Source organism: Opisthocomus hoazin, chromosome 2 (genome assembly GCF_030867145.1).
Source record: "Opisthocomus hoazin isolate bOpiHoa1 chromosome 2, bOpiHoa1.hap1, whole genome shotgun sequence".
NCBI lineage: Eukaryota > Metazoa > Chordata > Aves > Opisthocomiformes > Opisthocomidae > Opisthocomus > Opisthocomus hoazin.
In genome coordinates, this window is record NC_134415.1 from 129,131,438 (window position 1) to 129,158,505 (window position 27,068).

The window sequence follows — 27,068 nt, forward strand, 5'->3', positions numbered from 1 at the left end:
TTATTTAAGAGAAGATGAATTTGGTGCGAGGTGTTGACAAAGAACGTTTTGTTTTTGCCAGGTTCCTGAAAAGCCCTTTTTAATAAATTGCTGATCTTTGGAGGGCTGTAAGAAATACCACAGATTGCCTTTCATCAGTCTATAATGTGCTTTCATCACTCCGGAGAAGTATGTGATAGCGATACTGAGTTGGTCCCCGGAGAAAGCCAAGGAGACATTGCTAACGGCTCCACAGTTACGGCTGCAGCGAGTCCGCGTCGAAATGGAGCTTACGTTTCCTCGTTAGTACAAATATCTCTCCGTCCTTATCACCAAACTGCTGCTGCTCGTTTCTCACACCCGGAATTGCTTTTCTGTAATGGTACAAGTAATTTAGCTCAGTAATACTAGAGTCAAAACCGACTCCTTTTTGAAATGTTATGATTTATTGCTTCGTGAGGCTCTTAACATGGAAATGGCTTTCCAGTCTTGAAACTTGTAAGATATCCAAGTGTTACTCTGCGTTTACCAAGAGGCAAAATCTACTTGGCTTTGGTGGCATGGAGATAATAAAGATGGGATCCTGAATGGCCATTTTGCAAGCATTTTCTGAGAACAGCATTGAAAAGTAACCAGGTGTTAAAATGTTGTAACCCTGCCATGTTTCTTAAGCTGGTTTCTCCGTTTTCTCACAAACCTGGGCTTTCAAACTTCCAACTCTATACTTGTCAAATCCGGTGCAACATGCACCAGTGCTTGGGAAAAAAAAAAAGTAGACAATGATTTCTTGGTTTAATCTTCCATTTGAAAAAAAAATAATAATAGTAACACTAGACTTCTTAAATTGTTCATCTGAGCCTAGCTAGGGATAGCGGTTTATCAGATTATAAATGTGCTTTCATTACCTGGAGGTAGATAATATGTTGGTCTGTGAAATACACACTTGGGCAATGAGAAAATGAAGGTCACGGAACTACCGCTGGACCCCTGCCAGTGAGTGTATTAAAATTAAATAAATCCTTGCTGCCTCGTCGACGGCGCACGTACGGATGCTCTCCTCTGCTTCGGAGCAGCGTGGATGCGGCGAACGCTTTTGCCCACCCGCTTCCCGCTGGCGCGGTGCAGCCCAGTTGCAGCTACGCGTCGTTACCTTGGGCTGGTCGAACATTTGCTGTCTGAGCCGTCTTCCAAGACTTTTAATGATTGCATCCAGCTCCCAGGAGACCTGCCGGTGTTTGTACAGGTGAGGATCTGCCAGGATCTCCAGAGGGTTAAGGCTAAGCCGTGAGCAAGGGCGTGTGCTTCGTCGCTCCTGGAGTCTCTCCAGGTCTCGCAGCTGGATAAGGTGACTGGTTTTGGTTTAGACATGGCGTGGTGCCCTGCAATTAGCAGACGTCTCCTCTTCTTCCATCTCTCCCAGATGTCAAAAGCAAGCTTTTGACAGCTCCTGCTGTTCTCCCACGAAACAACTGGAGACCCTCGTGTTGCTCTGTTGGCTGTGTAGCGAGAGGACGCGCTGCAGCCATCCTCCCACCAGCGAACCCCGCGCTTCCCCGTCCTCTGACACGCCAGCTCTCAGGTTTACCAATGTGCACCCGTGGTTTTTTTTCATATTTTAGTTTCGATGTCCGAGTGAAGCTGAACTGGAGTTTGCCTCCGAGGCGAGCTGGTTCTCCTTCTCCTTCCAGCGTACTACTTAACGGGCTTTAAAAACTGCTGACAGTTGTTTTAAGAGCTGATTTTCAGGTCGGGCCTTTTGTAACTCTGCGGAAGGAGGACGGTATTGTTCGAAACCAAAGGAACAGAAGGGTTGCTGTCGCTCGAGGCGGGAGGAATAGGAGAAGAATACTTTCACTGTAAAGTGCTTCTCCTGCCCCTCCTGCTAAGCCACTCGAGTTTGCCTCAGCAGCGCTCCAGCTCTCGGGCTGAGATGTTTTATCGGTAGCACCGCAGCAAAACAGGAGGAGGTTTGGAACAAGGGCTGGGGTCCAGAAGTGACCTGCTTAAATGGTCATGGAGAAACCAAAGATGCTGGGGGAGAAAAAGAAATCATGGAGGTTTTGCCAGGACCTTGGGGAAGGTTTAAGGGGGGCTGTAGATAAGAGTATTGCCACATGCAGCAGGCAGGAGTGATTAGTTTTATTCGCCAAGGTGTAAAAGCAGGTGGTGTGCGAGCACGTTTCAAACACTCCCCTAATTTAACGCCTACCAAAATAGTGCCAAGTCTGTTAAAAATGTGATGTTGCTTAGAATTTTAACGGGCACAAACTGAAGCAGAGGAAGTTCCAGCTGAACCCGAGGAAGAACTTCTTCCCTCTGAGGGTGATGGAGCCCTGGCCCAGGCTGCCCAGAGGGGCTGTGGAGTCTCCTTCTCTGGAGATATTCCAGACCCGCCTGGCCGCGGTGCTGTGCAGCCTGCTGTGGGTGACCCTGCTTGGGCAGGGGGTTGGACTGGGTGACCCACAGTGGTCCCTTCCAACCCCTAACAGTCTGTGATTCTGTGATTTTTATGTTTAAGCACGTTGGAAAAGCAGTGAGTTCTCTTGTTTGTGCATACGCTGAAGAGCCTGAACAACGGAGGGCAGTTACGTGCTGAGTTGCTCCAAGCAGTGAACGAAAATACGTTCCAGGCCAGAAGAAGCAACGATTAATGCCGTGCGTTTATGGAAAAAGAGGGCAAGTGCTCTTGCTTTGTGGTCTGAAGGCCTGTCCTCACGAGGTCACGTCAGGCAAAAGCTGCCAGCGGGTATGAGCACCTCAGGTATGGCTTTTAGAAGGGGTCGCAGCATAAAATAAGCACAAAGGCTGCTTAACCTCTCTCTCTGCCTGGCGAGCAGCAGAGGAACGAAGCAGGAGCAGGGCTCTCACTGTACGAGGGCTGAGGCGAGCTTTGGTTTTGATCTTGGCAACCACAGAAATGCGAAACAGCGTCCGGCTTGCGGCTTCGGCGCTTGCAGGTCAAACCCAGCGCGCTGGAGCGTGGAGCTTGCTCCTGGTCCTACCCTGTGTGGGCTCTGTGCGTGTGCTGTGGTGGGGTCTTTCACTGCCCCCCGTACAAAACTGGGTTGAGTGTTCCGAGACCCTGAACCATTTCCATCCCTTGGCATTGTAACATTTCAGCAAGCACTGATTTTCTTGTGTTTTTTTTTCCTGCAGAGTTGAAATCTGCGGTGAATATATTAACATACATTGAATTATAGAACAGATATTTAGCATTTTTCCTGAAGGATCCTAAAGTGCTTCACGCTTTCACGTATCGCTACACAAACGCAGCCGCTTTTGCTTCATGCTTCGATTTAATTCAAGATGGAGGGAGAGAATTTTGCCCGGGGAGATCAGGTAAAGCAGTATATGCCCCCCAGATCAGTTGCTACGGACGGGTCTTTGTTAGCTCCGGGGTATGCCCTGCCACCCCGAAGGGAGAGCTGTCGGTAACGGAGGCAGATCGGCAGGTGTATGAAGGAGCACGTTGAGCCATCACGACTGCATCCTTCCAGAGAAAGGGGTGGATGCTCTCTTATATCATGAGGGTTTTTTGCAGGACAGATCACGAGCACGAGCAGAGGATTTTATTGCATAAACCCGGGAGATGGGTACCCCTGCACCCATCCCTCTCTGTCCCATCCTCCCCAAAGGAAGGCATCTCGGGATTGCTGGGGGCAGAGGATGGCTTTGGGCTTCGGGGTGACATCTCGCGTGGTTTGCTGTGTCCATGGTCCAGCTGCGCCATCGGGATTCGGAGTTGCCAGACCGGGTCTGCAGCTCTGTTTGAACCAGCTGGGTGCATCACCGAGCCTTCACCGTTGATTTTGCATCCTCCTTTTCTCCCGAAACAAAAAACCCTCCAAATATTCAGGGTGAAAACTGATAAAACATTCATCTATTCTCAGGCTCATTAAGGCAGCGTAATTGGGTGTAGGCGCTTCCCCCGCTCGAACAGTGCTGTCTCGCTCCTGAGCCAAGATTCGTTTCCATGGGCAAGAGGATGCTCTGCGCTCTCTCCTTGCGGAGAACGGATGGGTGAAGGGTCCCTGTAGCTCAGCCCCTCTTGGAAAGCAGCAAACTGTTGCAGCTCCTACCTTGCTTCAGCCCTTCCCAGGGATGGCTTTGCTGCCTGATGCTCCTTTTGCTCCAGCCCTGAGCAGGGGTTGCTAATCAAGGCCGTAATCAGTCTCTTGCAGGTCTTTTTGTTTTTCAGATTGGTGTTCCGTGGTTTCCTTTTCCTGTGGTTTTGGTTTTTTTTTTCCTGTTTCTATCAAAGCTGCATCCATTTGAAGCCTCCTGCTCCATCTTCTCCTTTCTTTAAGAAGTATTCATGTGGGTTTTTTTCCCCTTGTGTACTGGGAACAACCTCCAACCCCTGCTAGGATCAGGATCTCCCTGGGCGCTTTTTTTTGCACGGTGAGACAGATTTTGTCCTAAAGAGACCTAACTTGTAATTTACACTCAGTGGAAGGCCTTCAAATGTGAAAGCTGCTTGCAGCGTCTAGATTAGATGTTAAATAGCATGCATACCAGGCTGGAAAGGGTGGGATACCATTTTTAGAGGCTGGGAGCAGCAGGAATTGCTCTCTGAGTCTAAAAGCACCGGGAGGGTGGCAGCGGCTGGAAAGGCTGCAGCGTGGGGCACACACAACTGCGTGGGGCATTGGCACCCGGCCCCCAACAAACTGACAGTTAAAAATAAGCTTATCATTGGAAAAGCATTCATGTGTTGCCACCACCAGCTCCTCTCACTTGTTTGGTGGCAGAACGAACTCCTGGCTGCGATTAAAGGTGGGTGAGCCTTAAAGAGAACCTGGAGCAGAAAGGCAAAAGGACAAGTTTGTGGTACCCCAGTAGTTTTGAGATAACGCTCAAGTTGAATTATACCAGTTCCGCAGCCCACATCATGCTACAGATGGGCTGGTTCCAGAGGGAAGGAGAAGGGCAGGAAGGAGCTGGACGAGGATCATAGAATCATTAAGGGTGGAAAAGACCTCTAAGATCATCAAGTCCAACCATCCACCCAACACCACCGTGCCTGCTAAACCATATCCCAAAGTGCCACATGTACACATATTTTGAATCCCTCCAGGGATGGGGACTCCAGCACCTCCCTGAGCAGCCTGGTCCAATGCCAACACCTTTGGCTCTGGAGGAGCCAGCAAGCAAACAATTCACGAATTTTTAGCGTGTGTCAGATTTCACTGATTTTGCTGGCTGCTGTATTGAAGGAAAGCTGCCACCGAGCTATTCCAGTTTTATTCACAGCTCCCAAATTTTGTAAACAGTGTCACTACAAAATGCAGAGTTACTGGAAAGGTTTCTTATTAGAAGAAAGTCATCATGTGGGAATTAATTAACATTTAAGGATTTGCATTCATCTTACTTCGTTTAGGCTAACTTTGTGCAAGCGTTTGACTTGCACCCAGTGGGCCAGATCTTGATGGGGTGGTGCCGATTTATCGGCTGAGGCTGTGGCACTGAAGACCAGAAATATAGCTTAAATGCCTCATGCCTGGGATATGGTGACTTTCAGGAGAGGTCTAGCGTTCATGGCCTTTACTGAGCCCTTTTGGGATAGTTTGGATAGTTTGGGATAGTTGGGATAGTTGCTGGAGAGCAGCTCTGCAGAGAGGGACCTGGGTGTCCTGGTGGACGACAGGTTAACCATGAGCCAGCAGTGTGCCCTGGCTGCCAAGAAGGCCAATGGGATCCTGGGGTGCATTAGGAGGAGTGTGGCCAGCAGGTCGAGGGAGGTTCTCCTCCCCCTCTACACTGCCCTAGTGAGGCCCCATCTGGAGTACTCTGTCCAGTTCTGGGCTCCCCAGTTCAAGAAAGATGAGGAGCTACTGGAGAAAGCCCAGTGGAGGGCTACAAGGATGGTGAGGGGACTGGAACATCTTCCCTACGAGGAGAGGCTGAGGGAGCTGGGCTTGTTCAGCCTGGAGAAGAGAAGGCTGAGAGGGGACCTTATAAATGCTTATAAATATCTGCAGGGTGGGTGTCAGGAGGACGGGGCCAGACTCTGTCCAGTGGTGCCCAGCGACAGGACAAGGGGCAACGGGCACAAACTGAAGCCTGGGAAGTTCCAGCTGAACCCGAGGAAGAACTTCTTCCCTCTGAGGGTGACGGAGCCCTGGCCCAGGCTGCCCAGGGAGGTTGTGGAGTCTCCATCTCTGGAGATATTCAAGACCCGCCTGGACGCGGTGCTGTGCCCCCTGCTCTGGGTGACCCTGCTTCGGCAGGTGGGTTGGGCTGGGTGACCCACAGAGGTCCCTTCCAACCCCTGCCATGCTGTGATTCTGTGTGGATGCTTCCACGTCACCGGTTCATTGAAGGCGTGGGTTAGCACTGTAATTATCAGCATCCAGTTACAACACCTTAAGGCAATGTTGCTTTGAGGCTGCAGTTTGCATATTGGAGACAGATGGGTGAAATGCTGAAGATAATCAGAGGTCAGCTGGTTAAGCCTTATTTTCTGAATAGCTTTGTTGGGGTGCGAGAGCGCTTTCTTAAAGCGTATTTGCTGGCTAATCTGTGGAGATGAGTGTAAGAGAGCCTTTGAAGGAATTAGTGAAATTCAGTGGAGACTGCTTTACATGCAGGCAGTAGAGAGCTGCTGCAGAACCCGGCGCTGCCTGGGCGTGAGGGGATCCTCTTCTGCTCTCCCAGCACCCTAACACCATGTTTAAAAACTGCTTTTCCACCTACCAGACTGATCTGCGACTTCACCAGGGCCTGACGAAGTGGCCTTCTCCTGAAACGAGCTCCTGCTTTTGGGAGCGGGGAGTGAAGTAGCCCACCAACACCGTGCGGGGGTGAAGGACGGGGCTGCCGTTCGGTCCTGCCTGGGCTCAGCAAAACTGCGAAATGCATCTTGATTTGAAGCATCCCGACGGCTGGGGCTGCTTCAGCACCTGATAAAGCGTTTCGCTGACATCTTTGGTCCTCAGTGGGGCGAGGGAGGTGAATTCTGCTGCCTCGATTTAAAGATCAACTGCCTTTTTTTTTTTTTTTTTTTTTTTTTTTTAAGAAAAGGCCTAAGGAGTAACACGGGAGGAAATTTTGGGTGCTTGGGGGATGCTCTCCCGGCTGCCAGAGCTGCTGTTGCATGGGTTGGTTGTGCTGTGGGATAACGTCTCTTCATCTCAGGCACCAACAGATCACTTTTTCTCCAGGAGAGTGATACAGAGATCTTGACTCGCCTCATTTTTTGAAGGAAAAATCCACGTCACAGTCTTGGGTGAACAAACGCTGTTTCTGCTCCAGAAGGACAAAGTTAGCTGGGCAGTGAGGAATGTGCTCACGGTAAGAATCTACTTGGAAATGACAGGAGCTTGGAGAAATGGAGCTTGAAAAATAGCTATTTATTGGTAGCGCTCACACAGGTAATGCTGGGCTCGCGGTCCTCTTCACGTGCCGTGGACGTGGAGTGCGGTGTCCCAGCAGGGCAGCACTTGCAGTCGGTCTGTCTAGGAAATCTGTGGCATCTGTCACAAAACTGCAGAGGTGCTGGTTTACTCCTTGCCTCTGCTGGGTGTGAGCAAGTGGCAAATTAACAGGGGCTTGGTGGAGTAGCTTGTGCTCTGTCTGGCTGCGTAGAGGAGAATCTTCCTTTAGGTCATGGTTTCGAGGTCGGACATTTAGGTGTCAGCACTGGCTTGGGAGGAGTATCTTCAGCAGCCGCTGGTGCTCGTTAGATGCAGTGGCCTCTGAGGCCGTCTCTCCTCTGTAACGTGATGTGGGAGGGGACCTTTGCTGTCATGCCTACCCTTTTTCATTCTTCACCCATTGAATACCCATAAAACAGTGCCATAGGGAGAGTGGTTTTAACTTAGGCAAAAAGGTGAACCGTCCCGATCCCGTTTGCGGTGGCCGTGTGGATCTGTGCAAGGGGATGAATCATCTCCCGGTGAAAGCATAGTGATTACGTTGCCACAAACGAGTAGGAAGGATTTAACTTTGCTTTCTTTTGAATGGTGCTGCCAGAGGCACTCGGAAGTGGCAGATGCAGCGAGAGATGTCCAAAGCAGACAGACCCGCAGAGCGGCCGTCTGAAGGCTCCGGTCGGAGCTGCAGAGCTGTCCCCATCTCCGGCCCTAGAGCAAATCTGATAGTCTTGGTGCGTTTTCTTTTCCCACCATGAAAATGGAGCCATCTCCATACATGACAGTAGTGGTGTGGGCATTGGTTTGTTAACATTTGCATTTATTTTTAATTCTGAGACCATTCCTCTGCAAAGCACTATTAGAAAGCTTCAGAGATTTTTCAAAACGTAAGCAGAAGCAGAGGCTTGCTGCTCGTCCGGAGGAAGACCAAACAGTGGGCAGTCATCATCTCGACGCTTGGTGCACAGCTCAGGGTTCCCAGGCCACTTCTGGCCCTCGTTGTTTTCCCCTGCTGCTGGATTTAACTTCTCTGCCTCCTCCGTCCAGAGCAGTGGGTAAGCCGGCTCACACTCCGAGTGAATGAGGACAGTAAGAAATCAGAGATGAGGACGATATTCAAGTATCTTTTAGCTCCATATAAAGCAGATTCTCCAGCACCAGCGTGCTGCACTGTTGCAGGAGGCGTGTGTGTTCTCCCTGACATCCTCAACTGCTTGGCTCACTTCGGGGGCACAAACTGAAGCAGGAATGAGGAGCTGGTGGCGTTCGCAGACTCGTTTGCAGAGGAGCGCCGTTTTGGTAGGGCATCCAGAAATAGGTGTGTTTCCCTGGAAGTTCTCGAGACAGATTTCCTGATTCTCAATCCTCGTAATATCAGTGGCAAATAACCCCACAAAACCATAAGTGCTGTTCTGTTATTACTGTTTATTATCCTGAAATTCACTGGGATGCTGCCTTGAACTCATCAGCAAGGTAATGCCCATGAACTGGAGAAAAATTCTTTTTAGACTAGAAGGATTCAGCCACCAGCAGTATCTGTAAGGCTTTTCTGCTCCTCTCAGGTTACTTTTGGCTTTTGGCTGTCCTAACCACCTGATTTGAAACTTGGGTTAGATTTAGAAGCTCCAGCTGATACGCTGGACATTCTTTACATTCCCATGCCTCAGTTTCCCCCCTCCTTTCCCCAAATGTCTTTCCAACACACTTCACCACCACTCAGCACAAAGTAGTCCTGCTGCTGGATCGCCCTCCGGAAGATGCTGTAATACTAACGCCGAGTAGCTAATACTGACCTTCGTAAATTTAATTAAGACTTTCAGAGGGCTCTCTGTTGACCTCAGGAGTTTAGGGGAAGTTCTTTAGATGAATCTGTTTGCCTGCTTTCCCTGACATGCTTTGTTTTTAGCCCAGGTTTATCGTCAGTCTTTCCCAGAGGTTCATTAAAAGCAGCAGTGCCTCAGTATGTGATATTCTGGTTAAATCCAGCTGCATTAACATCTTATCTGATATCTCATGGAATGTTTTTGCTACTCAGAAGAAAGCAGGCAAATGAGCTCCCTGTAATGTGAGTATTCATACCGTGAGAAGAAAGAAGAGTACGGATTACACTTAAAATCTTACTTATGAACTACCAATCTGGGTTGATGGAATTGGTCTGTTACTGCTCCCCAAGGCATAATAGAAACTTGTAATGGAGGCACTGGACGTAAATAAATGCTTTAAGCAGTTTAGTTGGAAGTCTGCTTCTTCACCTTTCCACTTCTCCCTCTTCAGTCTCCGTTCCTCCCTCCTGCCCGGCCCTGTAATGATTTGAAGGGTTTTGTATCTGTTTTCACGTGGCTGCCTTGGAGATCTCTTCGGCCAACTTCCCTCTGGACTATCTACAAACATTAAAAGATGTTTGAAATTACTCACCCTCAACGGTGCTTGAAATTGAGCCATGCTCTCTTGTGTCAACAGACTGCTTCAAGTGGTGATTGTAGAGGCCAGAAGAAATGTTTCCAGCTATGGTGCTGCCCACAAAACTGCCTTGTTAAGTGGTGTTCCCTCGCCTGGTAGCTTAGACGTGCTGCTTTGGTTGCTTATTTGTCCCATCGTCCTTCCTCTCTTTTATTTGGGTTCTGTAAGCAGTGGGCAAATCAAAACGGTCCCTTCAAGACCTTGCTGCAAGACTTGTTCCTGCTCATTTTCCTTCGCGTGCATGGAACTACTCAGCGGTGATTTGGAGAAGAATCGGGGGCTTCATGGGTGGTTGGATATCCGTGGTGTCACTTGGAGTCTGAAGAATTTCACCATGCCCTGGTTGGCAGGGCTGTGTTTTTTCCTCGAGCAGACTGCCTCTGAAGGCAGCTGGAGCTGCCTCCTCTTCTTCACCCTTGTGCTGCCCATGATGTACGTGGAAGAGGAGCGGTGAAGCGTAATTTGACTTCTTTCAGACTCAGACAGTGTCTTTCGTGAGCAATTCTGCTGACCGATAGACTGGTTGCTGTCTGGGTTGTGAGGACTGTCAAGCTTACACTCTTTGTTTTGGAAACCGTGCATTTCAGTGGGTGCAATACAGTCTCTGGGTCTTCCCTGGCTCAGGTTTTCTTCTTTCCTGCAGCAGCTTTGATATTTTGCAGTAAATACCTGGGGACGGGACACTATCATCTGGTGTCTAAAGGCATCCTTTAAGTGAAAGGTGAGGAATGAGTTCCTTTTTTAGTCCAGAAAGTGTACTTGTGCGTTCGGAGCGTGGGGAGCGCTGCTGACGTTGCATCAGATGTTGAACAAATCCCATCTCTGCAGGTCCCACCTCACAGTGAAAGCAGCAGATGTGTGGCCTCTGTGTGTGAGGTCAAAACACCCAAAGATGTTTGAAGGACCAGCAATTTCACAGTAAAGTCATATGATAGCGTTGGAGTTGAGGATTTTGGAGGGGGGAGGTTGGTAAAGGTCTGTTTTGTTGTCTCCTGGTTTGGATGTCTCACGAGTGGTGCTGGGAGTGCCAGACCTAATGATGCCTGGCGTCCCGGGAGCTTGTGTCTCACGGTCGGCTGCTCTGGAACCCAGGAGGGTACTGCAGGCCTGCGGAAGGTTTTTCTGACATTTATCGGGCTCTGTCCTGCGCAGATCCTTCGGTCCCCAAGACAGGAGAGGTCTTTCCCCAAGGATGACAGCGGAGGACGGTCCACCACCCCCATTCAGCATCAGGGTCATCATCGGTGGGCTCAAAGTGATTTTAAGCCTGTATCTTCCATGGGAACTCAGTGTCTCTGCCCTCTATAAAACCTCTAGAAACACAAATTATCTTGAAGATTGCTTCTGCTGTGTCATATGTGGCACACGTACAATATGGTCAGAGAAGATGTCTAGCCAGAAGAAAGCAACTGAAAAAATCAGAACTTGTGTGACAAGCAGAGCTTACGCATGCCAGCTTGTTCTTCTGCTGTGCGGCTGCCCCCAGGTCGTAGTGCAGCAAAATGCAACTGTTAGGGGAGGAATGAAGATGATGTTGGGCACTTAAAACTGGAGTTACAGCATCGGATTAAACTTTACGTGAATAAATATAAAATTGGATAGATATATAGATGAATACATAGAGAGATGTATAAAATACATGTAAATATATACATATATGAATATATAAAAGTAGTGTATAAATGTATACATACATGAAAATAGATACAGATTGGGATTTTCAAAAGGGGATACCCATGTAGCAACCTTGGAAGTCATCTGTGCTCATCGCACCCTTCCTTGAGGAAAGGGAAAGCAAACAGAATCACAGAATCACAGACTGGTTGGGGTTGGAAGGGACCTCTCTAGGTCATCCAGCCCAACCCCCTGCCGAAGCAAGGTCACCTCCAGTAGGCTGTAGAGGACCTTGTCCAGGCAGGTCTTGAATATGTCCAGAGAAGGAGACTCCACAACCTCCCTGGGCAGCCTGTTCTAGGGCTCCGTCACCCTCACAGTGAAGAAGTTCTTCCTCGTGTTCAGCTGGAACTTCCCAGGCTTCAGTTTGTGCCCGTTGCCCCTTGTCCTGTCGCTGGGCACCACTGCAAAGAGTCTGGCCCCGTCCTCCTGACCCCCACCCTGCAGATATTTAGAGGCATTTCTAAGGTCCCCTCTCAGCCTTCTCTTCTCCAGGCTGAACAAGCCCAGCTGCCTCAGCCTTTCCTCGTAGGAAAGATGCTCCAGCCCCCTCACCATCCTCGTCGCCCTCCGCTGGACTTTCTCCAGTAGCTCCTCATCTTTCTTGAACTGGGGAGCCCAGAACTGGACACAGTACTCCAGATGGGGCCTCACCAGGGCAGAGCAGAGGGGGAGGAGAACCTCCCTCGACCTGCTGGCCACACTCTTCTTGATGCACCCCAGGATCCCATTGGCCTTCTTGGCACCCAGGGCACGCTGCTGGCTCAGTGCTGTGGAGGGTGGGACCGACGATTCAGCAGCCGCACAGGAAGATGGAGCTACTAACTGTGAATATTATCATTGGGGAGATCATTTGTTCTTCCTTTTAGAGCTTCGGCTGTGTGATCACCGGAGGAAAAAAACCTCAGTTCCTACTTAAGAAATGTATGTATTCACTCCTGACTTGAGCTGCAAGAAAGCAGCTGGGAAGTGTGAGTCTGAAATGCTGAAAATCAAGAAGTAAAAATACCACTCCCCCCCCGTGTATGTTAATATATTTTTAATTCCTGCAATTAAGGCGTCTTTTTAGTGTTGTCAGTTCTGGTTAGAAGAAAGCTCCATTCTGGAAGAGGTGGGAGCAGAACCCCCGTGCTGAAGGTTTCAAGCGGGCGGCTCGTCTCGGGGGCGGGTGGAGAGGCCACCCCCCAGCTGCAGCAGAGCAGTGACCATGCTCCGTTTCTGAAGCGCCTTTGAAATTGTGGTGGTAAGAGAAGAAACATGTTCCTGAGGGTCAATGTTTCTGATGATAAAGAAGAACTTCACAGTGATAACAAATTGCATGTTTGGCCCGTAAATTTGGACCACTTGAAGGCAAGGGCAGGGAGGGGGGAAGAGTGGGAGCAAAATGAATAACAAGCACGTAAGAAAAGGGTGGTGTAGCACATAAAGATGAGTAGGAAGGGTCTCAGCTGTAAGGAGGACACAAGGTTGGATTGTCCATGACTGTCTGTAGTGCTTGAAATTGGATCTGGGTGTTAGAGAGCAGAAGGAGGAGGCAGTCCGAAGGTCCATGCTTCTCCTAAAGCTTTGTTGAGGGGGGGAGATGGACTGGAAGCTGGAGAGGGCACGTGTGGATACGGGAAGCTGAATGAAACGGGTGCCTAAGGATGAATGAAAAAAGTGGGTTTCAAGTGAGCCTGTGGGAAGGGATGCTGCAGACAGGGCCTGGTTTTGCTTCGTGAGCAAGTTGCATGTCTTAAGTCTTCAATATTTGAGATCCCAGAGGATGTTTGAGGATACAATAACTGCGAAAGAGAACAGCATGCGAGAGCGTGGTGGCTCAAGGGTGTTACAATAGCTGGTATCACCTACTTCTGAGCACGTGCCATCCTCCCGGAGGAGATGATGCCTGCTGAAAGGAGGGAGGTTTCGAAAAAGGTTCTGTTGTTCGTTGAAGGACAGCAAGACTCACTCTTCTAACAATTGCAGAGATTGGGGAGAAGCTTCCAAATGCATATTTGGAAAGTCGCCAGAATGGTTTAGGAGAGCAAGCCCCAGTCCCCTGGAGGTTTGGGCACTGAAGATCCTCTCGCGTGCGCCCTGAAAGGTCAGATGTAGATCCCAAGAGGTCCCTGTGGATCCCTGCGTGTTTTGAGCATTATGTGCATTTTTAAGGTGGCTTTGATGTGATCGTCACTCTTTAAGAACAGGATGTAAGGAGACTGAAGACCGTAGATATCTTCTGCTACGTGACAGCATCGTTTCGGCCAGGTGGGGCTGGATGGATGCCTGGTGGCCCCGGCAGTCGTAACCTCGTGGCTTCAAAAGAGCTTTGAAAGCTCCCAGCAGCTGAGCTGCCGTGTTTCCTCTGTCGCTGCGAGCTTTCAGCGTGCGATCTCCGCTTTGAACGTGGCATTCATCTGAAGTATTCATTAAGACGGGGAATTATTTGCATATTATTAGCATTATGACATGGAAAGAAAGCTGCTGCTGGTTCTCCCCTCCCTCCATGTATCTTTCATCACCCGCCTTTAGAACTGCTCCGAATCCTGTTTGTTGTGTGACAAACCGGGCTGATAAATCTCGTTACTCACTTGAATGGCTGGGAGACTCATTGCCCATTACCGAATTTTGTGAATTATGTAATAAATGCCTAATTAAAATTAAACCCTGAGCCTCTCGTGAAACCTTACAAAATTCCGTTCATGATGAATTACAGAGAAATGTACGTGCGTGTTAAAATTTAAGCCTAATTTTTTGGATTTATTTTTAATCAATATTTAATATGCTACCTATAAGTTCCTGAGAACCCCCAGCAAATCTGCTGTTGTGGCTTCATTGGAAAGCACTGGAAGTGTGTGTGTGTGTGCAGAGTAAGATGTTTGTTTTCATTGTGCTTCACATTTGAATATTTGATTACAGAAGGGAAAACTCCCCTGTGCACGATGTGCTCAAAATTTTCTTCAAAATTTTCTTATAAATGCTTATAAATATCTGCAGGGTGGGTGTCAGGAGGATGGGGCCAGACTCTGTCCAGTGGTGCCCAGCGACAGGACAAGGGGCACCGGGCACAAACTGAAGCCTGGGAAGTTCCAGCTGAACAGGAGGAAGAACTTCTTCCCTCTGAGGGTGACGGAGCTCTGGCCCAGGCTGCCCAGAGGGGCTGTGGAGTCTCCTTCTCTGGAGATATTCCAGACCCGCCTGGACGTGGTGCTGTGCCCCCTGCTCTGGGTGACCCTGCTTGGGCAGGGGGTTGGGCTGGGTGACCCACAGAGGGCCCTTCCAACCCCTACCATGCTGTGATTCTGGGATTCTGTGATTCAGCCGAGAGAAGTGGCTGCGAGGAGTCTGTTTTGCCCAAGTGTTTCCCCCACTTGATCACCTTCGAATACTGCAGTTGATCAGAGGAAAATTGCAGTCGTAGGAAATAATTTACTCTAATGGATCGTTACTCGGTTGTTCACTCATCGAATTGTCGTTAAAATCCTTCTGAAAATCTTTTCCGTGATGTATTTCTGCGGTCGTGATTCTTATTTGAAGGCAGCTGCCCAAACTGCTGTCAGGTTTAAACTTGAGATGTGCTAAAACCTTCTTGCCTATGTGCTAAAATGGGCTTTAGAGGTATTTTCCAATGCCTTAGAAAGAGAAGCGGTGTTTTTGAGGCGAGCAGTCTGCAAGCCCCCGTTTAATTTTGCAAAGTTTGTCTCTTAAGTACGAAATGGAGTAGAAGGGATTTGATTCCCCTAAATCCCTGATTCTAGAGAAAGCAGCTGGAGATCTCGGTGAGAGAATGAACACGTGGGTTGAACTTACAATAAGCAGCAGCGCTTGGAAAATGCCTATTCAGAGGCTGTTAAGGAAATAATAGGATTAGTTCTTGTCGTGTCAGTGTGGATTCCTCGGGCTGCCGGCTGCGTGCTGACACGCGTGCGTTCCGTGTTGCTGTCCCGGGCGTGAAATTAAGGACAAGGGGAATAAAGATGACTTTCCTTGGAGGCGAGTCGTTTGAATGTTTAAGCCGGTGCTTGCGCGCGCGCATCCGACAGGTAATTCAGTATGACAAATAAGCCACTAATAATCCCTTCCCGATGCTGTTGGTTGGGACCGAGATGAGCTTAATTGCAGCTGTGTGGCTGGGAAAACGCCTTCATCCTAAATCAGGAGGCACCGTGGCAAACGTGTTTTCTGTTCCTGTGAGCAGATTTCTGTTCATTTCTATCATCTGTTAGAAACAAAATACCTTTTTTTTACCTGTCATTTCCACTGTGTGATTTTGATGAGCCATTTGTTGTTCCAATGTGTATATATTTTAATGTATATACATTATATATGTCATTTATACGTCTATTTTAATGTATATACATGATATCCGTCATTTAAGATAAAGCATTTTTTGTCTCTCTTTTTTTTTTTTTTTTACAATTGATAATAATCCAGAATCCTGAAAAAAAAGCCTGATTTTCAGTTTCTTGTGTCTGCCATTTCATAACCATCCGTGTGTATCTTTGTTTTTAGCTTAAGCGAAAAGACGTGAAGCGTTAAGGCTGAGCTGGGGTGGTTTTGACATCATCTGATTCCATCATAGAAGGTGCCGTAGGAGATCGCCGTGCTGAAAAACTCCCAACAAAATGGTAATGAGGAAAAGAAAGGCTTTCGTTGTGCTGTCCTTCTTCTGTTTCTTGGTCTTCGGACACAGCTGCTGCTTCTTCACGCAGCTTCTCTTCACTTTTCTGCGGGATTTGCTTTTGCGTAGAGTCCTGGGTATCCTGTAACTCCCCCAAAAGCCAGTGCTTTGGGAGCAGAGGGGAGGTTAGGCAGCATTTTACCAAGCAAAAACCCGCCTGAGTAAGAAGGATCTGAAGTTTTGTGTAGACAGACAACTGGCACATGTAGCAAATTTGTCTGTAAACGAACAACAGTGGAGGAGACAACGCAGGCACGTGCTCAGGTTGAGATTTCACTTCATAGCTGAGTGCGTCTGAGAGCACACCCAAGCACTCCTTGAAGCTGGAGCTTAAGAAGGAAGCCAAAAAAAAAAAAAATTGGTTTGTGACAGAGAGTATTTGCTGTGCTTTGGCACAAGATATATTTAGGGGGTGTGCGTGAAGCTTTTGAAAGAGCTTCCTTCACACTCTGAGGTGAGAGACGCGTGCAGCTAACGCTGTCTGGTTGGAGTTGCAGCTAAATAACAGGCTGAGCGTACGTTTTAGCATAGCATTACTCAACGCTCGCTAGAGTAATCTCTTCAAATTGAAAAATCTTACGATTCTGGAGGACAGCAGTATATCCCATTAGGTAGCTTGCAATTCAGGATTATAAAAAAAAAAAAAGCCCTGTAAAAAGGAGTGAGTTTAGAAGAGCAGCACTGAATGCCTGTGAGTATACACAGGTGAGAATTTCATTGTCCGTACCAGAAAGCTGTATGTATCAGGTTGCTGTACCATAGATTTTTCTTGTTCTTGCACTGCTCTTTGCATGAAATGCCTCGTTCTGCTCTCCTCTGTAGCTGTTCCTTGCTTACTCACTAACGGGAGATGCTCTCTTCTAACAAAAAGTAGTTAGCCATATTTTAAGGGTATGTCTTTGTAAATGTGTCCATTTAAATTCATATTTAACAGAGGAAAGATATGTATATGATATGATGTGTCCACTTACGGCTATTTGTTATTTGATGTGATCTAGCCTTTTTGTACTGAATTTTTTTGTGCCTTTTATCTACCAGGATATTTTTTAGGTGATAGTGTAAGAACTTCACAGTAGGCTCTTTCTTTTGGAGTAGTTCTGGGTTTATTAGTTAGAGGTATCCTTTTACCAGCACAACTGATGGTGCACTTACCGTGTGGAAGGATGTCCCATCCCACACTGGATATCCCCATTCCTGTCCCAGTAGAAGATATAGTTACTAATCTGTTTGCACCTACCTGTACTATATATATTTTTTTAAAGGCTTCAGATGGTGACTTTACCCTGCTGGGATTTATTTTTTTCCAGCTGACTTCATTTATCTAAAAGTTAGGTGTCCGGTCTGAGCTACTTGACTTGGCTCTGTCTCAGTCGCCAGTGCTGACACCACAATTTGTCCTCTCCTGGCGTTCCCACCCCTCCGTTGGCTCCAGCTTTGACTGGATGCCCACCCCTCTGCAGCTGCCTGAGAGGAGGTTGTAGTGAGGGGAGTGTCGGTCTCTTCTCCCAAGTAACAAGTGATAGGATGAGAGGAAACGGCCTCAAGTTGCACCAGGAGAGGTTTAGATAGGATATTACAAAAAATTTCTTCACCAACAGGGTTATCAAGCGCTGGAACAGGGTGCCCAGGGATGTAGTGGAGTCCCCATCCCTGGAGGTATTTGAAAAACGTGGAGATGTGGCGCTTAGGGACGTGGTTTAGTGGTGGACTTGGCGGTGTTGGGTTAACGGCTGGACTCGATGATCTGAAAGGTCTTTTCCAACCTCAACGATTCTCTGATTCTACGACAACTGTCATTTGGTGGGATGAACTGTGCCACCCCATCAGCAGGAGCTGATCCCTGACCATCCTCGGGTGCCTTTAGAATTTCTTTCTGGGTGCGTACGCTGCGATATCCCACTGAGAGCTGCGAAACTGCCCGTGCTGCAGCAGGACGGTGTTGGCCACGCAGCAGGGCAGCTGGGACGGTGATTCTCATGCAACACCTTGTCCTGGGTCTGAGCTGTGTGGCCAGCAGTCCTAGCAGGGGGATGTGTGGCGATACTTAACTTTAATCAAAGCCGTCGGCTGGCATCCTGCCTTTGCCAAGGGAGACCTTTGCCAGTCGCAATGAGGGATTTCATTTTTTTCTTTGGGACAAAATTTAATTCTTTTCTTCTCCACGAAAGCCGTGGTTGCAGACATCCTTCAACAGCTTGGGCTCTCCAGGGGCGGGGAGCCCTATGGAAAGCTTTACGTGCCGATGGCAGGAGCACACCCTGTTCGGGGTGAGAGCCCTGCGAGGCTGCGGTCGTACCGTGTGGCATTGCTGCCGTCAGCTGGAGTGGCGGCGAGCAGAGCGTGCTTGAAACCGGCTGGATGGTTCAAGGTGCCGTTTCCAGTCTTCCAGGAACCCCTGTTCCAATAGCCTTACAGAGGGGGAAAAGGGAAAAAAAATAAAATCCTTTTTTAGGGCAAAATCCTCTCTTCACTGAAATTACTGGGAAGACTTTTATCGGTGCCTTCTCTCTCTGTGGCTTATGAGTCTTCTTGATTAAATGCTGTACGCTGTAGAGGGAGGAGGTCTGTACCACCGGGATGCCACACGTGACGGGGTCTGGATTCCCCGAGCTGCTGCTCACCAAGCCCCAAAAGATAAATCAGTTCTGGGCACAGATAAGCTCAGCTTCCAGAGGGACCTGCCCCTTACAGTCGCACTTCTTGCTGTGACAGGTCTGAAACTCATCTCTTCTTGGTTGTATAAAAAGAAATAGTGGGTCTAAATATAAAGCCAAACCCCTACACGGATTGTTGGGATGCCAAGAATTCCCCACGTTTTATTTTGTCAAGAAAATACTGTGTTCCTCCAGTTCTGCTAAATTTTTTCCTCCAATAAATGGGAACGTGAGAGTGCACCAACTGGAAAAAAAATTCCTCTTATACTTAGAAGCAGATTTTTGTGAAATAGTTCTGTTCCTGTAGGTCTAAAGCATTACTTTAATTTTCATTTCACCATTTCAGCTTTATTTATAATGGATTAGTTAATGTTTGAACGTTGCTATTTATTTAATTCTTTTCTTTTCTTTTCTTTTTTTTTAGGTCTGAAAGGTTTTTATGGGTGGTGAGATGTTCCAGTGCTTGGATCAATGTGTTTCAGTTAATGCTGGGAAGGAGTGGATGTTTTTGTTGTTAGGTTGGGGTTTTTTTTAAGCTGCTGTAATTAGAAGTCAGCACATCAGATCCAGGTGAGGTGTGTCTACATATCTAACCACATACAGCTCTGTGTGCACACAGAGCAAAGGAAAGCATCTCGGGGCAGAAAAAGAGCTGCCACAGAGGTCGGTGGCAGCAAGGGGAAAGCTTCCATCTGAACATGACGAAGAACTTCTTCACTCTGAGGGTGACGGAGCCCTGGAATGGGCTGCCCAGGGAGGCTGTGGAGTCTCCTTCTCTGGAGATATTCAAACCCTGCCTGGATGCGGTGCTGTGCAGCCTGCTCTGGGTGACCCTGCTTCGGCAGGGGGTTGGGCTGGGTGACCCACAGAGGTCCCTGCCAGCCCCAAACATTCTGTGATTCTGTGATTCTGTGAGTCTTTCAAACGTGATTGGTACCAGAAGTGCGATGAAATCCATGATACACACATGGACCAAAGGCAGCTTCTTTTAGCAAAGAAACCGATTTCCACGAAAGAAACGGGAATATCGGGGATTTACTTCACCAGCAGTGCTGCGTCAGCTGGAGCTCACCTTAGCCCGAGGTTTAGCGAGATTTCTGCTATGATGTGAACGACGTGGGAGAGGGAAATCTCTCTCCCGTGCTTAGCAGGCGAGGCTGAAGCAGCATCTGCTGGAACGGCGCGATCTCACCCGGCTAAAGGTTGCGAAGCCTCAGATGAGGTCCCGAAGACCACACAGCACAGCGGGGAGCTTTGCTGCTGGCTTCGGTATCGCCGGGATTTCACCCCTCGGCCGGAGAACCGAAGCGTGCTTTTAATTTCCTCCTGCGCTCAGGTCTGTCCCTGTTCAGCAGAGCGCTAAATCCTCTGCCTGAGCGCTCGCAGCGCTCTGCCAGGACGACGTGAGAGTTGTCATGAGCTGTGTTTCGGGGGTTGCATGAGCCAGGCCAGGGAAAAAAAATAGAAATTAATATATATATGTATATATGTATGTAAAAATAAAAGCATCCTGGGATTTCTGCACTGAGATCAGCCATGATGCAATTCGGATGATGACATCCTGTGAGTAACCAAGCGAACAGACCTGTGTGATGGTGCTTTTCCTTCGCTGCAGACCTGCTGTCCCCAGCCATAGGATTCCTTTATAAAAGCCCGTTAAAAACAATTCCGCTCCCTGGGATATTTAGCTTGCTCTGTTTTCAGTTAGCCACTGCTGAACCTTACGAAAGAGAGAGGTTTTTCACTTATAGCCTGGTGTGTATCCAGAGTTCAGCAATCTCCACAGAAGATTAAGCGAGTTAGAGAAATTAGCTTTGATCCCTTTCTGCCAGCATAGGATTATTCCGCATCGTACTGGTTTTGAAGTTCATGTCTAATCCAGTTTTACACGTCTCGGGGGACTGGGCTCCTTACGACTTCTGCGAAGCAGTCGTGTGGCGTAGCCTCTGATTTAGAGGTGCTTACTTGGTGCTGAGATTCAATTTGCATTTCCATTACCGCATCCCATTTCATCCTGCGCCGTATACATAATGTCGCTGCTGCGTGGTACGTGGCTTTCAAAGGCAGATGGATCATTATCGCGCTCTTCCTATTCTATATGCTCGCTGCACACTTAGCCAAGCTATATAGATTTGAACCCCAGTCTTGCAAACAACTGTGCATGACTTGTGTGTAGGTCTTCTTTATATTTACATACAAAAGGGCTTGTAGGGTCCGGTGTGGATCGTAGTGCACGAAAACAACCGGCGCGAAACAAGATTAAAAGAGCCGTGTGTGCAGAAATATTGCGAATCGAGGCAAAGAGGAGGGTCAGGTTACTGTTTTCCAGCAAAGTGGAAGGTTTCAATGGTCAGTCTTGAGGTTTTTTTTTAACACACTGTGTTTTATGCATGAGGAGTTTGTAAAACCATAAATTTTCTTTCTAATAAACATGTATTTCCAGGCTTAAAAAAACGCTTGTCTGTGATCCTTTGAAGTGCCTTTTTACAGGCATTCGGTGTTGGCAGCACGCTCGGAACGTTTTCTCCTTACACGCACCGGGCATGGCGGTAGCAGACCAGCGGAGCATTGAAGCACATGATCTATTTTAAGTAGGCAAGCGATGCACTTAAAAATGACAGCGTGTTTTGCTGGACTGACAAAAGCTTGTTCAGAGCCGTGTTAGGTTAGCACCCAGATCAGTCCCAGGGATGTTTCAGGAACTCCCTTCTTGAGTAGAAAGTACTAGATAGGTCACAAATACAGTTTATACACCAAAAAATGTGTTTTATAGGTTAAGAGTTAAAATTTCAAATTGCCAAGGGTATCCGTACTACAGTGGTAAGCCCGAGAAATGCCAGAATTGAACCCCTGTCTCTGTTGCTGCCCTGTGCCTTCACTCTTGATTCACACCTTGTGGTATTATTTCAGTTTTCTTAAAAAGTGCAGACAGCACCGCAAGGAAAAAATCCTACAGCATTGCTAGAAGGGAGAGAGAGCAAGCAGAAGGATGATAAAGGATGAATACAATAGATAACCTAAATATTACGCTGTGTACACAGAGATGGATTTTTGTTTTCAGATCGTCTACAGGATTAACTATATTACAGTGAAGCAGAATCGTAGAATCATAGGTTGGAAAAGACCTCTAAGATCATGAAGTCCAACCATCCACCCAACACCACCATGCCTACTAAACCATGTCCTGAAGTGCCACATCTACACGTTTTTTAAAACACCTCCAGGGATGGGGACTCCACCACTGCCCTGGGAAACCTGGCCCAATGTCTGACCACCCTTTCAGGAAAGAATTTTTTCCTAATATCCAATCTAAACCTCCCGTGATGCAACTTGAGGCCATTGCCTCTCGTCGTATCGCTGGTTACCTGGGAGAAGAGACCAACACCTGCCTCCCTACTACCTCCTGTCAGGCAGTTGTAGAGAGCGATAAGGTCCCCCCTCAACCTCCTCTTCTCCACAGTAAACAGCCCCAGTTCCTTCAGCTGCTCCTCATCAGACTTGTTCTCCAGACCCCTCACCAGCCTCGCTGCCCTTCTCTGGACACGCTCCAGCCCCTCAATGTCCTTTTTGGAGTGAGGGGCCCAAAGCTGAACACAACACTTGAGGTGCGGCCTCACCAGTGCCCAGTACGATCTCCTCCCTACTCCTGCTGGTCACACCATTGCTGGTACAAGCCAGGATGCCGTTGGCCTTCTTGGCCACCTGGGCACATTGCTGGCTCCTGTTCAGCTGGCTGTCAGCCAGCACCCCAAGGTCCTTTTCCGCCAGGCAGCTCTCCAGCCACTCCTCCCCAAGCCTGTAGCGTTGCATGGGGTTGTTGTGACCCAAGTGCAGGACCCGGCACTTGGCCTTGCTGAACCTCATACAGTTGGCCTCTGCCCATCGATCCAGCCTGTCCAGATCCCTCTGCAGAACCTTGCTACCCTCAAGCAGATCGACACTCCTGCCCAACTTGGTGTCATCTGCAGTTTACTGAGGGAGCACTCAATCCCCTCATCCAGATCATCGATAAAGATGTTAAACAAGACCGGACCCAAAACTGAGCCCTGGGGGACACCACTTGTGACCAGCCACCAGCTGGATGTAACTCCATTCACCACCACTCTCTGGGCTAGGCCATTCAGACAGTTCTTTATCCAGTGAAGGGCACACCCATCCAAACCATGGGCAGCTCGTTTCTCCAGGAGGATGCTGTGGGGAACAGTGTCAAAGGCCTTACTAAAGTCCAGGTAGACTGTGTGTGTAAACACCTGGAAAAATACGTGCATTTCAGAGAGTTTTTGCAGTGTGAAGGATGCACTCTTGCAGCCCAGACGGCAGAGAATATTCTTGCTTTTCTGAGCAGAGTTGCTTGCCAGTTTCTTCACTGGCAACAGCTCGCCCAGCGCAGTTGTGGGGTAGGACCCAAATCCCTCCCGATGCCATTTAATGAACCGTCCTCCTCCCTCAGAGCGGTTTTTGGCAGATAAATGCCATCAATCCTGACGGGAAGGAGCTTATTCAGGGATTTCACATCACCCATGCAGATAAGGTGGGTTTGGAAGTCTCCTTTTCCATCCTGACGTAGCTTTGACCAGACCATTGCGTGCTCCTGCCACCAGGAAGACCTTCTGTGTAAAAATGAAGATGCTTTTAGGTAAATCAGCGCTGGAAGGTTGCAAGGCTGTCAGAGTGACTTGCCTCTTCTCCCTTGGAAATGGCATTTCTGGAAGATCGTGGCAGATGCTGCTTTAGCCGGATGCCACGTGCGCATCCCCGATGAGCAGTTGGGTTGGAATCCTGCAGAAGGTCTTCAAGACATCTGTTGGCTGCCCCACTTAATTTAAAGTGTTTGCCTTTTTTGTTTTGTTTTGTTTTGATCTCATCACTATAGTAAAATTATTTTTACGACCCATTGTGTATTACCTGCTTCTGTAATCTTTCTGTAATTAAATTTACAAATCCACTTTTGAGCTGGTGATGTAGAAAACCTTGCAAACTGGATCCTTTGTGCGTTAACCTATATTTATGTTACTTTTATTCCTTCTGGCAGTAATTATCCTGGCTCTAGGCCTAGGATTAATCCATAAGATGCTGAACATGCTTGAATTTTCCCCTTCTCCGTGGCAAACTCCCTCATCTTACGCAGAGCAGAGCAGGGCATTTTTAAAGCCACTTCCTATGAAGGAGTTTAACTGTTACCCCTCTGAAGTGATCCTCGGGAGGAGCTGTAGCAAAAGTTCATTGATCCCGTGCCATGGATACAGAGAGGAGAAATGATTCAGCCTCCGTCACGGGGAAGGATTTACGGGAGGTGCTGGGCTGGTTTCGAGCCTGGTGACGCAGCTTTCGCCTCCCGGCCAGGAGACCATCACCCACCGCTGCTCTGCGGGAGTTTGGGGTGTCCAGCTGTAAACAGAGGGGGTGCGTTGGAAATGCGGTAAAGGGGCTCCTGTGCTGGTCTGATGGGGCTGGTGCGTCCATGCAGTGGAGCAGAGCTGAGGTTCCATGGTTTTGGAGCTGTTGGGCATGAGGCCATGCATACCACATACTGTAGGTACGAACCTATGGGGCAGGGCAGTCCTCAGTAGGTTAGAGCCATGTAGAGGGCAATCCAGTAGAGTGTCGTGTCTCGCCATCCAAAAATGAAGATCTCTGTGACCTCAGAAGAGGCAGGATTTCACCCAGCTTGATCCTTGGTCTCTTCCCTGGGTGTCCCATGCTGCTGAACATTTTGGTTAAAACCTGCCGCACTCCAAAGCTGCTCTGCCACCAGCAAAAAGTGCGTTCAAGGTGGCTGGAAAGAGTGAGGGAGCAAGTCCCATTGCAAAGGTTGTTCCTTGCCTGGTACATCTTTCTGTCTTGCCGGTGAATGTGTGAGGGATTGCTTCTCATAATCATTACTTTTGCAAGTCCTTTCAGGTTTGCTGAACTTCTAGTAAGCTGGGTTTTGGTCTCAGAATGAAACACACTGAACCCTGTGTTATCATGTGAAGAGAAAAGTAGCATTTCTGGCATCTTCCAGAGAACATAAGAAACACTAAGAGTTTTGTGTCTTGGGTGACGTTGAGCAGAAATTAATCTTACAAGGATGAGAGTTCTGCATTTGACCTCTAAATTGCTGGAGGATGTATTAGCATGTGAAGCCAAGGTCACCTTAGAGAACATAGAGAACACAGCACTTGGACTTCGGGGGTTTTTTGTCTGCATAAAGTTGAGTGTAAGCTCTGATGCCTGGGCCAGCTAGCGCTGACCCAGATGGTTCATGGTTCTGGGTCAAGAGTTGGCCTACTCCAGGAATCATTCCCAAAAGGTGTTTTAGATGCAAGTACTTTCTTTTGGAGGGAAGGCATTTAGCAGTAGGATGTGGCTGTGCCTGTTCGTACCATGACTGGAGAATGGATCCTGGTAGTGTCTGTCCTGCAACACCTACACTGGCAGGTTGTGTTGTGGACCCACCTGCCTTCATGGCTACTGGTCCTCTTCAGACCTGATAAGATCATTATGATCCGAACCATGGTTTTGCGGCCGAATTGATTAAAATTTTATCCAGTCATGTCTGAGAGAGAGAAGTCTTGTGTGTGTTTGTTTGTAGTGGGTTTGTTTGGGTAACTCTTCATAGAGTAGGGAGGAACATTTAAGTATTTCTCAGGTGTTAGTGTTAAAATCCACTATCTGCAGCATGCTGCAAGATCCTTAAAGAAATTGTGGGAGGTATGCATGCACTGTGTACCTGGATGGAACATTTATTTACTGTCCTACCTGAGAAGATTTAGGGGCCATCAAAGAGTGGGGACAAATTTTAGTAGGGCCTGTTGCGATAGGACAAGGCATAATAGTTATAAACTGGAAGAGGTTTGATTGAGACTCGATATAAGGAAGAAATTCTTCACTCTGAGGGTGGTGAGGCCCTGGCCCAGGTTGTCCAGAGAAGCTGTGGCTGCCCCCTCCCTGGCAGTGTTCAAGGCCAGGTTGGACGGGGCTTTGAGCACCCAGGGAAGGTGTCCCTGCTGATGGCAGGGGGGTTGGAACTAGATGATCTTTAAGGTTGCTTCCAACCCAAACCATTCTGTGATTTGATGAAAGAGAGGTTCCAACATTCTGCTTGAAACAGGAGTGGGTGTTGCGTGAAAAATGAGCACAGCCCTTGGCACGGGCAAATCAGAAGCTGCAGATAGCTGTGGAACACTTCTGGAACAGGTTACCCAGAGAGGTGGGAGTTGCCCCATCCCTGGAAATATTCAAGCCCAGGTTGAACGGGGCTCTGAGCAACCTAAGCTGGTTGAAAATGTCCCTGCTTGTCACAGGGGGGGTGGACTAGGTGACCTTCAAAGGTCCCTTCCCACCCAAACCATCCTCTGATTTTATGACACGTGTCCTCTCCTCCTGCTCCTCTGATGCTGGCCCAGTTATTGATCAGACCTGCTCTAGCCCTTTCCAACAGCACATCCTTCTTCCCCTCCATGGGTTGACTACGTTGTGAAAGACTTGGTGCTGTTTCTGGGCTGCTGGTGGAGCATCAGCACTTGGCGATGCTCCTCGTGGCTGAGCTCTTTTTGGAGACTGGCCCGTTGGACAACACACAGCCATCTCCAAATAGTGGTCAAGGTGGCTTCAGCTAGTTTGTAGTTTGTAGCTTGAAGCTTCAGCCTTCCTGGAGCCTCAGACGGATGCAGCGTCGTACTCTTTGCTGCTGTGTCGGGAGAGGTGCCACGTGCCTGGAGCAAACGTTACCCGTTGGGAATTTTTCCTTAGCAAACTTTTCTGGAGCCATTGACTTGCAGCGTGTCTGAGCCAAATTTAAGCATGGAGCCACGCAGATCTGAATTTAGCCACGCTGGCTTTTTTCCCTGGGAGGAGGGATCACGGGGATGGATTTGATTGCCTCGGAAAATTAGTGTTGATTTCAGTGAAGAATATTTTATTACAGTGTTTGCATTGGCATTCTCTTCATAGGATAATGGCTAAGAGTTTCCAGTGTTTCCTGTGCTTGTGTGTGTTTAATGATTTAATCTATTCCTTCTGAATACTGAATTGAAAAAAAAAAAAAGAGGGGCTGGCTGCCTACTCTCAATATCCCATCATAAAATAAAATCACTAATCCCAAAGGTGGAGCTACAATTGAAAAGAAAGATAACCAGTTTGGAAACTATTAAAACTGAATAATATGCCCTAACGTAGACACTGGCCATGGCGTTTACTTCAGTTACAGAAGAGAGTGGAGCCAAGGTGTTTCCAAAAACTGGGATGCTGTCATTTCCATCCCTTAGCACGGATTTAGAAATT

The 27,068-nt window shown here is 48.2% G+C and overlaps 1 protein-coding gene across 3 annotated transcripts in view; it reads left to right on the top strand.

The window, feature by feature from the left end:
- XKR6 (XK related 6) overlaps positions 1–27,068 on the top strand; it is a 204,047-nt gene that overhangs the window by 43,099 nt on the left and 133,880 nt on the right. Inside the window, exons 2-3 of one of the 3 annotated variants that reach the window (XR_012763274.1) lie at positions 15,981–16,096; positions 19,228–23,497. The exons of 1 other annotated variant lie outside the window; for it this stretch is intronic. The gene's annotated coding sequence lies outside the window, so the exon portion shown is untranslated. Of the gene's footprint in view, positions 1–15,980; positions 23,498–27,068 lie in introns of those variants that run through there. One more of the 3 variants, XR_012763273.1, reaches the window with a different exon arrangement.